Below are 16,285 nucleotides of genomic sequence, written 5' to 3' on the forward strand. Positions count from 1 at the left end.
AAATACAGTGATAATGTGGATAAGTAGGTCTACAAAAATGTGTTTCTGTGCCTAAATGGCTGCAGTTTGTGCAAAGTAATGGATCTATAGCGAGTGTTTCCCACGCAAAGGTTACACATATGCGATCTGCCATAGTATATTAATGGCCTCCTCAGTTTATTGCAACCCTAAGGCACATGCATCAGCAAATGTACGCATTATTTCCAGTTGTGTTGATTCAAACTGAAGGGCAACGGCACGTAGTATGCATTAAACACATCTAGAAATACTAGATATTGTCTCTCTTCAGATGCAGTGACGTGCTTTCTTGGTCAGGGAGGTGCAGTTGTGTGACCAGCTGAGATCATCAGCAATGGGCACACCAAGTATATAATGCAGGAGTTGTTGATGAGAAGAAGGTAGTGTGCAGCGTGGGCCTCAGATTTTCTTCTTGTTGAGTGAGAAATTGTATCAGGGCTAATCCCTGCTAGTTACAGTAGCATGTTGCCAGACACTGACATGATGACATGTCAGCTTGGAACCATGGAGCCACTGAGCCCTAAGTAACTGTAAAAAGGTGTGGACACGTTACACCACAGGTCTGGTCATGTAAAGCCATGTCACAGTCAACTAGGGTGTGTGATTTGGAGAAAATGAGTGCAGTACACTGTGGTGACGGGAATAAAAGTTGCATCAGTTTCAGGAAAATAATGAATCTTACTTCCAATTGTGTTAGGGAACATCATGCAGATTGTCCCATCTTTGTAAATAACATAGTCTTGGTCACTGAGCATTTGTTCTATCACGTGTCACGTGCACTTGTCATCCCCCCCGCCTATAAAGTATATTTTGGTCCTGTGTGAGGCACTGAACATCACGACTGCCCATCAGCTCTACCGAATGCTCTGTGAGCAGCACAAGCCTTAACTCAGAGGCTTTTAAAATGTATAAGTTTGTTGAAATACAGTAGCGGTTGAGTGGGCTGGAACTGCTGACTATGATGAATGAACCTGCCATTAAATGACGGCGGCCACTGTATTCTAAAGTGCAACAATGACGACAACAACAACAACAACAACAGAATTCATAACGGAGTGACAGCAAAATTAGAATGCCATGCTCTCAGTGGCCACAGGCCCACTGAGTCTGGAAACCAAAAAAAGGAAAGAAAATGCAACATAGAGGGCAGAGGGGATAAGATGAATTTAGCCTTTGTAATCTGACTCACGGTTTAATTTTTTCTAATATATTTAAAGTGCTTAGTCGTGATTGTAACAAGAGTTTGAGTCATGTCCCAGACACGCTGCCGTCTATGCTGGTTTCCATAATTATTGCACTAGAAAACGTCTTCCCATTGATTGAAAGTGTTCAAGTTTCACATCCGTAGCTGCTGCTGTATCGCTGTGTCCCTGCGGTCATATTGGTCACTCAGCAGCGACATGATAATGTTCCGACTTGTGTTACACAAAGGAAGGGAGCTGTCGCCTATGTAAACTCCCCGAGGTTCCCTCTAAAGCTCCACAATGGCCCTGCCCTTAGACTCTGCAGCTGACTTTGATATACTCTGGACTCCAGTGCATCCTGCTGAGACTACCAGGAAAAGCCACATCGCAGCCCGGCCCAACTAACGCCAGCCAAAAGGGCTCGTTGTAAGAATGTCAAAATGCTCTACCCAAAGGCAAAGGACCTGAGAAAGTATTTGTTCTCCGTTCTTATTTGAATTACTTTAGAGAGTTATTCACGAGCTTGTGCGCTTTCTGATTTCAGTGAGCTGAATTGACATATTAATGGAAAAAAGTAGCAGCCCATTTAAGAGTTCATGAACTCATTTGAATAGCAATATTTCAGGGTAATTGTTAGATGAATTGTTGTAATAACACAGTTTGTCACCCATCTACAGTACCATGTTTAGTTTTTACCATCCACCATTCCAGAGTGGGGACTTTTTTTTTTTTTAAACACTATCCTAATGAAGGTTTTTTTTCCTCCTTTTTTTCTTCATACCACCACCCCTCCTCTTCGGAGGACAACTTTATTTTTATTATAGAGCAATATTTTTTTATATACACAGTATGTTACATTCACATTCACATTCACGAGGACGATCATTAGTAATTGGGTAGAATGATCTACGATTCTACGAGAGTGGGGACTTCTGGGACAACTTCACCTACTTCCAAAGTGCACAGAGAAGGGAAGTAGTATTAAAAATGCACTAGCACTGTGTAGAAGTTTCCCAGACTGATAGTTCAATGACAAGGTACATACACTTTTGGTACCCTTTTGATGCTACTACATTTTATTTCAGTAATATATATATACACCAACCAGACATTGTGGTCAACAAGATATAGCAATCACAAATGACAGCCACATCAAGAAGAAAGTACACAACATGCTTGGAAAATACCAAGGGTATTGGCACGCTTTGTACAAAGTGCAATGTAGCCAGCCTGTTGAGAGAGGAGATAGAAAATATGTAGAAAGTGAAGGCAACAGTGGTTCCAGTGGTAACCAGGTCCCTCGGGGCTGTAACACCTAAACTGGGACAGTGTCTCCAGCAAATTCCAGGAACAGGAACAACATCTGAGATCTCTGTCCAATAGAGCGCAGTCCTAGGAGCAGCTAAGATACTGCGCCGAACCCTCAGGCTCCCACGCCTCTGGTAGAGGACCTGAGCTGTGAGGGAATACACATACAGTAAAAAGCTAACAGTGTTTGAAAAAGGCTTCAGGGGAACTCCATTCCAGCTCAGCTGGTGGTAAGCTCCAGGACCCACACTTGAGAGTAAAGTTGGCAAAGAACAGCAGCCTCATGAATTCTGAGAGCTACCAATTCTGTTTCACAACATCTATGCTTGAGGTATTATTTGTATTATTTAAATCAGTTTCAGAATGCATGGTTCATCAGTACATTGCTGTTATGTTAGCAACTCTCTGATGTCAGAATCTCTCACCAGCATTTGAATGCACCATCTGGATTACATTCCCAAACTAGTGATACTTGTCTTGCTTGCATTACTCTGTAGTAATAACCCAAATTTGACAGAAAACTACTAAATGTTCATGCTCAGTGCATGCATCACCGACTGTACCTCAAGCAAGTTACAAGCAGGATGAATGTCATAGTACATTGATCAAATATGAGATCTAAACAATGGCTGCATTTCTTTGGAAAATGGAAGCCTATTTGTAGTTAAGGGCTAAAATATTAACCTGACTCCGCCACATGGATTGCTTCGCATTTGCTCCGCATATCCATCTGGGAACATTCCGTTGGAGAACTTTTGGGAAGGGGCGAAAATACTGGTTAGCTGATTGGATAAACCATCTGTCTGTCACCTATGTTGGTGATAGACGGGCCAAATCAACCAATCAAATCAATGAAGCGTATGAAAATACAACCACAAGCCCCTGCTGCTGCAGGCAAAGCATAGCTCGTTAGCTCAGCAAACAAGCAACATGTCAGTAAAGGATATTTGCCTTTTGTGTAACGAGAATTTTCGAATAAAAGGCACCCTTTCAGGTTCCCGGTGCATATTCCAAAAGAATTATCCAAGAGAAAAAAGCATTAGCGAGCAGCTAACAGAATTAGGGCTACCGCTGTCTGAAAATACTGGTTAGCTGATTGGATAAACCATCTGTCTATCACCACCTAAACCCGCCTTAAAACCAACGCTGATTGGTCGGTCGTTTGGCGAACGGCTCCAAATTTTCTCTATCTCAAGATGCCAGACTGATCTGCGAGTGGAAAACTGGAGCTCGCAAGTTCAGGACGGTCTCACGAGGCTACTAAAATACGCCATTAAAGACAGCATGGTCCTTTACAGGTTTCCTTAACGGTTATCGAAAAAGATCCTGATGTCTCTCCAGTCTTTCCTTGTCATACTGGGAATGTAAGATAATGGGTCCTATTTTAACCATCTAAGCGCACGGCGTGAAGCGCCTGGCGCAGGTGCGTTTAGGGCGTGTACAAATCCACTTTTGCTAGTTTAACGGCGGAAAAAAGGGCCGTGCGCCAGGCGCATGGTTCAAAAGGGTTGTACTTAGTGTCTTTATTAATTCATAGGTGTGTTTTGGGCGTAACATGCAATAAACCAATCAGAGTGTCATCCCCTATTCCCTTTAAAAGCCAGGCGCGTTTGTACCTTGGCACATTGTTATTATGAGGGCTGATTTGCACTGTTATATTTATATTTTTTATCCTTTGCATGTGTGCGTGCTGCTGCGCGTCCCTGTGTGTGAAACAAGCATAGTGTGTGCGCTGTGCATGAGCCTAGGCACATTTTGCTAATGTGCTGTTAAAATAACAATCGATAACTGCATTATTGACTTTAGACCAGGTTTTTGTTGGTCAATGGAGCGATCACTTTCCGCTGCCTCAAGATAGCAATACGCCAAGAATTCACCAGAACACACCTCCCTGTAAGACCAGCACACCCATGGGCTGCACAGATGGGTGCAGGTGCATTTGCTATTTAAACGACGTGGGCGCTGGATGGGAAATTGACAATTACGTCAGTCTTAAAATAGCAAAGACACTTGGGTCAGGCTTTGCACTGAGCTGCGCCGGGTCCAAGATATGGTCAAAAATCTTGGACATCTGTGACATGAGTTTGTGTTAAAGGTTAGGTTGTGTTTTTTTCTGTACTAATTAAACGAAAAAAGGAGAATAAGGAGCTCTCGACTCAATTATCTAACATAACCATCCTCAACATGCAGTCCATTCCTACAAATGTTGGGGCTCCACCCAAGCAGCTGATTTCTCTAAATGCTGCATAAAGGGCCATCTCCACTCTGCACATATGGTAGACTACAGCAGCTGGACTGTAGTCATTAGGCAGGAATGCAAACAAAAGAGCCATGATTAAATTCATTAGGGAAATGTTTCCTTCTAATGCATGGCAATGTGAGGTGAAGAAGCACATGGAAATGCCCTGCAGCTGCGCTCCATTCCCAGACAATGCTGTACTGTATATTCATTATTTTACAAACAGATCAAACGCATCTGACTGCCTGCATGTCGGCTCCTCCTAGCTTCTGTTTTGGATTTGTGTGTTGTGTTTTCTGTGCACCTGACTTGTTCTGCTAGTGAAGGTGAGCGAATGGAGCTGTAAGGGAGAGTTTTCTGGAAAGGAACCAAGCTCTCCTTCTCTTCACATAGCAGACTTGGAGATGAGAGTCGTGCAGAGACACCACAGAGGGTTTAACGCTAAATCCCAAGTTATTTTCCACTTAATTTTTGAACTGCAATTGCCTTCCATCCAAGCTATTCCATGTGAACCAGAATTGAACAGACATTGATCCCCTCTTTATTATTGCACTGTGTGTGGTGTTTAATGACATAGTCCTTATGCTTCCAATGTGCTCCCACCTCTCTCTCATAATTCCCCTTGCAAAACAACAACGCTCAAACATTCTCTGGGAGCCTTCTGAGCATGTCGAGCTTCTCCCCAAGGTAAAATTGGCCTACTTCTGAGTGCATCCTCAGCATCCATCTGCTGTATACCCGTAAATTGTGTTTGCCTGCGATCGCAGGTTATCTCATCTGTCAAGACAGGCCCATCAATTTCACCGAGCAGTCTCGACAGAAGGCATTAACCCTCCAGCGTCATTCTGGCATCAAGCTTTGACAGACAATAACTGCTGGTGATATCAACATATCAGATGAGCACTGTTGACAGTTCGGTTGTGACTGTCGGCAATGAGAAACTAAATACCTGAATAATAATGAACACAAACGGAATACAAATTAATTGGATTAACAGTTTTGCTATAATAGCACAATTATCTGAGGACAATAATCACATTTTGCACGCCACAAGCCAAAATGAAAACAATAGGGGAATCTAATAAAACTACTGGGCTGCTATAGCCAACAGGGGATAACACTCAAGTTGAAATACACTTTGTAAGTCATGTATAGAGACAAAAACCACATTATTGCCTAAACATTTGCAAAGGATTGTGTTATTATTAACAGAGTAAGGGAATTTCATTTAAAAAAATCTGTCTGCAAGTTAAGTGTATTTCTGTATATAGGGAACTGTGGAACCCACTGGAAAAGTATGTGAAAGGGTTTCTCTAGCAATTTAGTATTGCACTCCCATAAAGTCGGGGGATTTAAAAGAGACAGATTCAAAAAAGAACGGTCCAAAATTGAAGCAGCGGACGCTGAGATATCCTGACTTTAAGTCTAAAGTATAGCTCAGGTTCCCAAAATGTGAAATCAGCAGCATAGCTTAGGGTTTTGAGTGTTAAACTATGAAGAATAAACAATACCAAAATGTATATTTCTTTACTTTCTTGTTGCGTATTTACTCATAAAAGTTGCCATAATTGATATTTTTTACAATAGCAATGTATCAAATGGCAATGTGAACAATGTGACAGGGATCGCTCATATATGAACCTGCAGAGGATTATCAGATGAATCTGCAGAGATTAATAGGGGAGTTTCAGCTCATTGTTTAGCTGTCTGGCCGACAACTTTCCACTCTTACCACTCAGTTTTATTTATTTTTTTAAAACCTCTAAAGATCAACTGGACACTCCCTGCTCAGCAGCAAATAGCAGACAGACACAGTTACAAAACTAGCTGGTGAACATGTTGGAGCATTTAGCAGCTAAAGAGCCAGATATTTCCCTCAGGAGTAGATGTGACCAAAAACCGAGCTAATGCCAGACCTTTCTTCACAGTGCTGCTGCGGAGGGTCTGGCTAGTCCACACAACATTCCGGGATGGGAGAAAATCATGCTCTGGTTTATCGGCATTTCTTTAAAACCAATCACAATCGCCAGACGGAGCAACAGTGCCGCTGCAAATTGGCCTTGGGAAGGAACTTGTTTCGGTGGAAAATGTATTTTAGCAGTGCAAAAGAAAAGTCAGATTTGACAGATAGTCTAGCTAGCTGTCTGGATTTACCCTGCAGAGATCTGCACTGAAACTATCCCGTAGATGAAACGTCGTCGACACAGACTAAAATACAGTTAATATTGGACTAACATTCATCAGGTGGACAAACATAACTCTAAATAAATGATAATGTTGCTCAGTAACTGCTGGATGTGTAAATAAGCAACTGTTTGCTAACAAGTTCACCATATCAACTTAACAGGTAATCATACTGTATGTCAATGTTGTGTTCACAACTAGCGCCCTTTATATAGAGAGTGTGGCCAACTCAAATCATGGGCACCATATTGGATACCAACGTCAGAGGACTTTACTGTGTAACCCTATGGGGTGAATATGCTATCTTGAAATAAATCGCTTATTTTCACCATAAACAGGCATATACATGTTATTATCAATGTTTGTCAATATGGAAAAGGCCCTTACAAAACATATATTTAACATATATTTAACTTATATATCGTAAATGGGCCTAAAAAAAAATGCCCATGTAGTGAGTGACCACGTCGCCTAATAAGTCTACGAGCAGTGTTTACCTTTCTAATGTCCACTAGCATACAGGCTAACTATAGCTAGCTTTGTGTGTAACAAAAACCCACCCATCTCAGAGGAGTGAAGCTCAATATTTCATTCAATAAAATGATGGTACAAAAGGAGCACTAACGCCACAGGTCTTATGTTGACAACGTGGACGTAGATATAGGAAACTCCAAAGGCAGTCGTAATATTTACCTAGCAGGCTAGGCTAACGCTGTTTTGCGTAGCGTTAGCTAGCTGTCTAAACTTGTACAAAGCCAAACAACATCCTCATCCGAGCTGTGTTTCACTTTCCCTCCAATATTATTATGAACATAATAAAGAGACCTGGACTTGGTCGAGACCGAAAGCCATATGATTATGGCAAGATCACAAGCATTTAGGTACATGGAGTGCTAGCGAAAAAGCTAACACTAGCATAAGGCTAACTTCAAACTTCATTCATTTCTAAAGTAGTGTTAGAATTTCTTTGACAGCATGGTACACATTAACGATTGTATTACTATATTTGTCCTATGTAATTTGTTATCATATCGAAGAGAGAAATTGATATTTACCTCACACAATAATGAACAGCTCCCATACTTTTTGCCTTTTTGGTTCATGGGGGGACTTGTGAAATCGTTTGCCGCTTCCCTGTCTTTCATTGCAGCAAAAGGCGCAACAGTTGGGCATTTTTTCAGGGATTTATGTCATTTTTTAAATAATTAGTCCACGAAACACTTGACCACCTCGGAACCAATCGCATAACGGGATAGTTGAGAACATTCGATTCCCTAGTTGGCCAAACTCTAATATACAGCGCTGTTCACAACTTGTTTATGATGCCCCCAAGTGACCAACAAATGTAACTGCAGGTAAATGAGAGAAATTATTCAAATATAACATTCTCAGGGGCTTTAGGAAATTTTATAGAGTCAAATAAATAAATTGTGTTGAAATATTGCACTGAACTGTACTTTAATTAAAAACTGAAGAGGCTCTTTATTCTTCTTTTAGATGAGCTAGTTTTGGTCAATACACTGACATAAATTACAGTGGCTATGGCAATAAATAGTAAGGCCTGGATACAGAGTGCACTTGTCAGTGAGTCATTTAGCGTCAGAATCATTGTTTTCATGAATAAAACACAGTTGAATCTCTTCAGTAAACTACAGGGCTTTGCTCATAAATCCACTCTCTGTATTCTTCAGACAAATCCTTCACAGTGGGATTTTTAGGAGAATACCATCCATTCAAATGTCTATAAAAGCCCCATTGTGGGAGTCGAAGCGTTCCCTCCTACTGCAGTTTGATACTTCCCTGTGCTGTCCATGGTGCTGAAAAGCCTTCACTGACCGAACGCCACTTTCCACCTCCACACTCGGATTTCTTATTGTGATCCCGCAAGTGCCAGCTACCACTTGTAATCCACAAGAGGGTGGTGATTACAGTGGGTGGTGGCGTTACACTGCCATGGTGCCTCATGGCAGCCATCGATCCCGTAACCACACACACACACACACACACACACACACACACACACACACCCTAATATTTTCTCAAGAGGTATAGGGACTGTTAGTTTAATAAAATAATAAGCACATAGGGGACAGATATAATCCACACACACACACACACACACACACACACACACACACACACACACACACACACACACACACACACACACACACACACACACACACACACACACGTCAATTCGTGCATATAAAGGGAGTTTAATAAACGTCTTAGCTACTGTAATTACAAGTGAACATTTTGAGGTAGGGTAGGCTAATCTTCCCTCCTCTCTCACCTTTTCCCCTCCTCTCTCACTTTCTTTCACACACACACACACACACACACACACACTAAGACTACCAAAACGCGCACAAAACACACCCAGGATTAGTATGCGCGGGGCACAACAACCCAACCTCTCAGCTTTCCTGATATCCGTGCAACGCTGCGACCTTTCCCACATTTGTAACATTACAAAATGAAAAGAAAATATGAAAATAACAGTGGCAGCAGCTCCACTACACTGAACAGATTCCCACGGATCACGTTACTTTCTGTAGATAGCCTACCTGCAATTTTCCAAGAGTGCGAGCCACCTTTTTCAGCTCATTAAAACACTGCCTGACATTATAGGCAATATAAAGACAGAGCTTGTGAAACAAAGTAGCAGCCTCAGAAATAACATTTTGCATTTAAATCAAAGCCGGGGTATTAGAATTTGCAGGCAACCTAGTTGGAGGTGAACCGCAACCAGACCACCAAACACATATAAAAGCAACATAATAAACTGCTTATCTAATATCTGAGCAGTCAGAACTCCTACATGTATCAGACTATTCGGGTCATGTCTTACCTTTAGAGACGGACAAGTATCCATAGTGTTCCGCCGCAGGCTCTATACAGTAGTCAGTATTCTGTTTCCCTGGTTCGGGGCTACAGCCGCTCCCTTCCCATTCATCCACTAATTCCAGGAGACGAACTGCAAAACCCGCTGCCTACCGAGCCGCATGTCGCTTCTTCTCTCCTTGACAATATTTCCCAGCTGCATATGCTCTGGAAACCTGCGCTTGTGCCGGGGAGCTAAACTGCGACGAAGAGCTTCACAGCATATTTGTAGTTTCCCCTTCAAGTAAAAATAACTAGCTCGCTGCTGTGTGGGCTCGTCTTCGCTGTATTTCCAGTCGAGAGAGTGCTGCTACATGGCACAGGCGGTTTGTCTATTTTCTCCCCAGTGAAATCACAATATGTCCTTGTGATTGTTTGCTTCTCTTTGGCTCCTAAACGCCCGTCCAAGCCGAATGTAAAAAAGAAAAAAGAAAAAACAGTACATCCAAAATAAAGTTTTTTTTGTTTGTTTCAATAATTTAGGAGTTGTTTGTCCAAGAGCGGAGAGGTGCGAAGTCTCTGCGCTAGAAAGACTGCATTGGAGCGGCGGATAACCCTAGATGGCACAAACACCACGAGGTATCACAGAGTCCACGGAGAAGCAGGTTGGCCATCAGATGGAACTACAGCACCTTTACGCAAACACACACTGGGGCGAGATTGAAGCGATGGTTAAGCGTAAAGAGCCACTTTGGCACGGTCCGCAGCGAGTACCGTGTTGTCTGCAGGAGATTAAGGACAGACCACGGATTAGTGTGTGCTTAGCGGTGTTGAGAGTTCACATCAACAAAGTAGCCTGTCAGGGTTGTAGGTAACCTTGATCTTATATTTGTCAGTCCTTTTGGGAAAAAAAATGAAGTTTTCGTGTGCGCTGTTGTTGTTGCAGAAAGCTCTGCATAGATGCGTTCTCGTTCGGTCCCAAAAACAGCAGGTTGCATCCGGTTTGACCTACAGAAAGCAGGAGAGCTCACTTTCGCGTTTGAACGCCGACACAGTGAGCGACAATCATTAAACTGATGACTAATTAATTAGTTCACAAGTAGTTCCTCCAACCAAATACTACATCTATTCAAGTTAAGTGCAATTTTAAATGAGTTTCCATTGTATGCCACTTTATTCCAGTGGTGGAATAAGTATTCAGATTCTTTCCTGAAGTAAAAGTACTAATACCACACTGTAAAAAAAATACTCCCAAGTAAAAGTCCTGCATTGGGAATTGTACCTATCGTCAGGAAAATGTACCTGAAGTATTTAAAGCAAAAGTACTTAATGCAGAAAAATCCTCACATTTTAGAAACTGGAAACGATCAAAGCAGTTCAGTCGGTCAACTAAGTGTTTAATCGGCTAATCATTTCAGCTGGACTTAGTAATTACTATAGGCCGTTATATTTTTGGGTAGTTTAATTTATATATTAATATTTTATATAACTGTGTGGGTTTTGTGTGCAGAAATCTTAATTCGTAAGGTAACTAATAACTAAAGCTGTCAGATTAAGTACTTAGTTGAATTCCTCCACGGCTTTATACTTACACTAGAGGGTAATTTGCTACTTTTTACTCCACTACATAATTTATTAGCCATAATAAGTTAGTTTTACATACAAAACATATGATTAGATAATAGGATGTGAGGCACTGTTATTTGAACAGCCCAGCAGTATATAATATACAATGACATGACACTAATGGGGGACATGCTGCATAATGAGCACATTTTTTTGCTAATAATACTGTACTTTGACTTTAGTCTACATTTTAATACACAATTAATTTTAATGGAGTAGTCTCCCTGCTACTTTTATAAGTAACTGATCTGAATAGTTCTTCCACCTTACAGTCAGCCAATAGGTTGGCTTGTGACCCCTGAAAAAAATAAAATAAAAATCAACGTCCGCATGTCACACATGGTCACTACCGGCAACTGGGTTCTACTGTGATCAGTTTAGCCTAAACATGTTTTACATTTTGTTTTAGTTGAATCATTTTTAGACCTGGAAAGTGAAATGATCCAGTGATTCACAAAACATTTGCAAACATTAGAGTGAACTCAGATTTATCTTGGGATTTCTTTTCAAGGCTGTTTCTGGGATTTAGAGTTCATATGTTTTACCTTTGGCTGCCTTAGGCTAAATTGAGCTCTCACTACTGCATGTGTAAAAATAAAAATAACACTTGTAAAATCAACCTTTCTTTCTGTATTTTCTGTATTTATTTTATTTTTTTTAATGTGACATCACTCAAACCAATATGTAGTAAAGTATTGATGTGGTAACCTGGTCTTTGCCACAAACTGGGCTTGCACATTTGATGCCAAAATACTAGTGATGTCCAAATGAAGCTTTATGAACCCAACGACATGGCACCCTTGGTTTAAAAAAAAGGCTCAAAATGGAAATTCAGTGTGCTTTCAACCCTTTGTTGAACAGAGAGCGCCATCTATTTAGCTCAGAAAATAAAAAAAATGCTTCACGAAGCTTCATTTGGACATCACAAAAAAATACAGAAATGTCATTAAAAAGCATGGTTAATACACCAAATAAAGTAATAATAATGTTATATGAGCTATATCCTGGAATACATATATATTCATTTTGTTTGGCAAAACGTTAATCATAGACAAATTAATGTGCAGTATGTCATCCTGTAGAGTAATGCAACTTGTTTTTGGGGTCAGTTTTACCCCTGAGAGGTGTCTCAAACCTCTTATGAACAAATTGTTATAACACTCAGAAATACAATTAGACGTTTTGGGGATTTAAGAGTAGTGGTGTTCTATATATAGATCATCTGAAAATGTAATACACGGAAAGTAATGGAATATCAAGACATTGTTGAGTTTGTTTTTTTGAAGAGTCTCAGGGCTTCTAGGATCCCAAACACAACGTTAAAAAGGGATTAGGGTTGACGTGATTTAGTATTTCTGTTCCAAAATTACATCCTGGCCCTGTGGAAAGTGCTTTAAAGGCATTTAGACCAACATATAGGGAGATAAAATTGCTGTGTTGGAGGATTTGTGACCTTAGTATTTGTGATACCGTGGCTACAGCCCTGCTCTGAGTCTGCACAAACAAGCCAAATGCAGACGAAGGTCTGGTGCAGATAAATAATGTAATAACTAAAGGCGTACAGATTCCAATACCAGGCAGGAAACAAATAAAACTCCCAACATCAACAACGGTATTTAGTAGAAAACCACAAATGACCAGGAACACTTTAAACACTTTAAACACACTCACGCTAGACAGCAAACAGACGGATGCTGCGTTCCAGACACAATTTTTAGCCCGTAAGTTACGACTTCATGTCACGACTCACGACTCACGACTCACGACTCACGACACGACTTGGTAACGTTCCAGGCAAAGTCACGACAAACCCTTCTAGCTAGCGTTAGCTAGCGGCTACCTACCGTTGACTTTTTTTCCACTAGCTGATACTAGTGATTTCTAGGCTGCAAGATATTTTGGGCTTCATTTAATAAACATAACCTGTAGTAGTACATAATCATATGTGTATTGTTTTGATTACAATGTGCAGAATTACTTTACGTTGCCTATTTATGTCTATTTATTTATATTTCTCACCATTAATCACCGGCATCTGTACAGCATCAACAGGGGTCGACATTGTTGTTTATGTGTGTGTGACGTCAAAACTGTAACTGGGAGTACAACCATCTGGTACGAGTTCAAGGGTAGTAAGTTACGGGTTTGACTGCCGTTCCAGGGCACTTTAACGGGTAGAAGGTTGTCAAAACACGAGTAACGGATTGCCTGGAACGCAGCATTAATACACAAAGCAACGAGGGGGGGTTACGAGGGACAGGTGACGTGAGGGCTGATGAACAGGTGAAACACATCAGGGAGGGGCAGACAATCACAAAAACCGGGACAACACACAAGGCAGGAAGTGAAGTATCTGAAATGAGACAAGAGGTGAGAAAACAAAACAAAACATGAAGTAAAGACAAAAAAAAAAAAATCTGAAACTTAACTTAAATCAACAGCCTTGGGCATGACATTCTTTATCAGTTGTTCCTGATTAACTCTGAATCAGCCTCCAAATAGCTCCTAACTAATAACTAACCGTTACATTAGTTACTATATTTGTCTCAATTTAAGAAGTGCATCATTACATTACATGTCATTTAGCTGACGCTTTTATCCAAAGCGACTTACAATCGCTATATATGTAAGAGGATGCACGCCTCTGGAGCAACTAGGGGTTAAGCGTCTTACTCAGGGACACATTGGTTGATGTATCGCAGTGGGAACTGAACCCAGATCTGCCACACCAACGGCATGTGTCATATCCACTGCGCCATCACCACCACCCGTCATACTGAGGTAATATCATACAGAGATGCATCGTAATTGCATTCCCATTAGTAAGTTAGTCATCATATTTAGTTTATATATGCAGTGATATTGACACCCATATATCATGTTACTAGCTAACACAGCTATAGACACCAAACTGGCAAGCTTAAGGTCTGTAGCTCTTGAACGACCCTCTCTAACCCCGGCAAACACCGCTACCACTACTCATTGTTTGTTGTCTTTATATATGTAAAACGTTTTTTGGGTCCCTTGTAAGGTGCTAAATCCTAGCTATTAGTATTATTATTAGATGTATGGTTAAAATTAAAAATAAGAAACACATACATATGGAAATACGAGACTACTAGTCTGGATCAACGGACCTAGGCTACTTTCCAGGATAAAGCCTGACATCAGATGTCAGGCTTTGCCCCTCCTCTTCCACTCTCTGTGTGTTGCCGCTCTCAAAATCCCTTTGCTACGGGAAATAACAACAAGCTTTGAGCTAGTAAGCTACACAGTGAAAAAAGTTTTACAGACAATTTGGATCGTGCAATAAGGCAGGCCTTGCTTGGTTCTTATGGTGAATGTGTTTACGGCATTTACTAACTGGGACATTTAACTGTGTCTCCACCTAATTTAAATAGCTCACTTTAGTGTATTGTGTGAACAGTTAACTTCATTTAATGTTGTATGTTGCTTTTTACTTTGCGGGTTCCACCAGAACAAGTTCCTTCCTGAGACTATTTTGCAGAGGCACCGTCGCTGCGTCCAGAGCCTATCGCCGCCTAAGACAATTGTGATTGGTTTAAAGTAGGAGGAGTTTTTTTCTCCTATCCTGGAATGTACATGTGGTGGAGCCAGACCTTACTCCGCAGCACTGTGGAGAAAGGTCTGGCAATGCGAGAGTATGAGACTACTAATGTTTTATGTCTTGTCACATCATGGAATCGTGTCTTCTCAACCATAAAACCCTTTTTTTCAGCTTGAAAGTGCATTCGGACCTTAGAAAATGTTGTCGTTTGACAACATTTTTAACCTTAGGTCAATTTACTGTAATCTGATTAAACTCCATGTGCAGAGGAAGACCGTGGCATGTGTTTGAAAGCTCTGGAAAATTCCATTGAGTGGACCTGAAGTTATTTTATTTTTCATAAAAAAATGTTTTTCACTGAGTGGTATTAAAATACTCATGTTATTTTTTTGGGCTTTTCCCTTTCCTTTATTGAGTTATATATCTTTTTTGTGCATGTTATATCTTTACAAAGTGAAAAAGCCCAAAGTCCACCTCAAAGGGACTTACTATCTCCAACAGAAAACACTGTTCACAAACTGCTCCAAACAGCTGTAGTCCAGCCTTTACTTCAGAGACAAACAAGTCACTTTGTGACACACGTTATAATGCTCGCCTAGCTGCTAGCATGGCACGCCCTCATACTCTGCTTCTGACTGGCTAGTAGTCCTTACCTAGCTACTGCGCATGTGACTCCCAACAAAGATTGAACAGAAGTGAGATGCCTCACTCTGTAGCTAAAACAGAGAGCTCAACACACAGGGTGAAAAGAGGAGCTGCAGCAATGTGCAGTACAACACAAATATGGTGTTTTTTGAAAATTGAACCAAGTAAACCTATTCTGGTAAAACTAAATACAATTATGAACCTGAAAATGAGCATAATATGAGCTCTTTATGCTATTCAGGATAAAAGGGGCTTGTTATTTGTTGCTGATTCTGATTTCCATTGAAGTCAAAGTTAATCATTGATGTGTCTTGAGTAGGATTCCGGGCAGGATTTTTGTCGTCTAGTGTTCTTGAGGATTCCTGGCAGCTATCTTGTAGCTGTTGAACTCTGAAGGTGGAGTGGAAGTCCCCCCCCAACACACACACACACTCCTAACTATTCCTTGCTGTCCCTCTGTTTGTTATCGATGCAGACGGCAGGAGACATCGCTGCTCTGCCTCTCTTTCCCACTGTGCCATTGATCCGTGTTTAGATCCTCTTCTCAAATACAGCACATTACTGGCATACTGACCACATGTCCAGATGTAAGTTAAACCTCAGTTAAACCAGGGCCCTGTACTACGAAGAAGGATTTGGGGTTAGCGAGGTAACTTCAATATTAACCCAAGATTTTCAGTCCGAACA

At 41.0% G+C, this 16,285-nt stretch overlaps 1 protein-coding gene across 2 annotated transcripts in view; it reads right to left on the reverse strand.

Annotated features, from left to right (window-relative positions):
* LOC120549715 (leucine-rich repeat and fibronectin type-III domain-containing protein 2) overlaps positions 1–10,755 on the reverse strand; it is a 157,361-nt gene extending 146,606 nt beyond the window's left edge. For both annotated transcript variants that reach the window (XM_039786813.1, XM_039786812.1), the window contains exon 1: positions 9,788–10,755. The gene's annotated coding sequence lies outside the window, so the exon portion shown is untranslated. The remainder of the gene's footprint in view (positions 1–9,787) is intronic.
* Between the last annotated feature and the right edge of the window lie 5,530 nt (positions 10,756–16,285).

This window comes from Perca fluviatilis, chromosome 20 (genome assembly GCF_010015445.1).
Source record: "Perca fluviatilis chromosome 20, GENO_Pfluv_1.0, whole genome shotgun sequence".
Classification (NCBI taxonomy): Eukaryota; Metazoa; Chordata; class Actinopteri; order Perciformes; family Percidae; genus Perca; species Perca fluviatilis.